Source organism: Dipodomys merriami, unplaced genomic scaffold (assembly GCF_024711535.1).
Source record: "Dipodomys merriami isolate MVZ:Mamm:240054 unplaced genomic scaffold, mDipMer1.0.p SCAF_2133, whole genome shotgun sequence".
Lineage (NCBI taxonomy): Eukaryota > Metazoa > Chordata > Mammalia > Rodentia > Heteromyidae > Dipodomys > Dipodomys merriami.
This window is the reverse complement of record NW_027203531.1, coordinates 24981-25662: the sequence shown is the minus strand read 5'-3', so window position 1 is coordinate 25662 and position 682 is coordinate 24981. Positions and strand designations below refer to the sequence as shown.

General features: G+C 28.3%; 1 pseudogene; it reads left to right on the top strand.

The window, feature by feature from the left end:
- Positions 1–216: 216 nt before the first annotated feature.
- On the top strand, positions 217–313 carry LOC138834408 (U6 spliceosomal RNA; annotated as a pseudogene).
- Positions 314–682: the final 369 nt, after the last annotated feature.

The window sequence follows — 682 nt, the reverse complement described above, 5'->3', positions numbered from 1 at the left end:
AATGAAAAAGACTTAAAATAGTCATTTACAAAAACTTGCAAATGTGAGCAATCGAACAAACAACATAAGTTTTTTCCACCATACACAGAATTTTACAGAAATAAGATGAATAGCAATTTTGGGAACAATAAGGTTTCCTTGTTACAAATAGGCATCCAAGGATATATACCTGTCTTAAGATTGCATCATTGATTACTTAAGTTTATAGGATACTACATGCTTCAGCAGCAGGTCTACCCGAATTACAATACAGAGATTTACATGCCTCTTGCACAAGGATGATATGAAAATTTGTGAAGTATTCCATATTTTTCATTCTTCAGATGCAAGAAATGAAAAACTGTTATTCAAAAGTTGATTACAAATATACAAGTGTAATAATATATGTAATTCATAGAAATAAAAGTTAGTTTGACATCAGTGTATTCAATCTTCACTATTTTAGAAAGGCCTTTACATAGCATAACCTTTATAAAACTTTTGAAATAAATAACATTGTCATTTTATCCGAAAGAAATAAAATTCTATAAGGACCTAGGAATTAAAAGAATCTTAAAATGTTTCTGTATGGAATGCAATCTGAAAGGACACATTTATTAATGAAGGTATGTATTATAAAACAATGTCAAATTCAAAGTATTATATCTAGGAGCGAATGAAACAGATTATGGACATTATACAA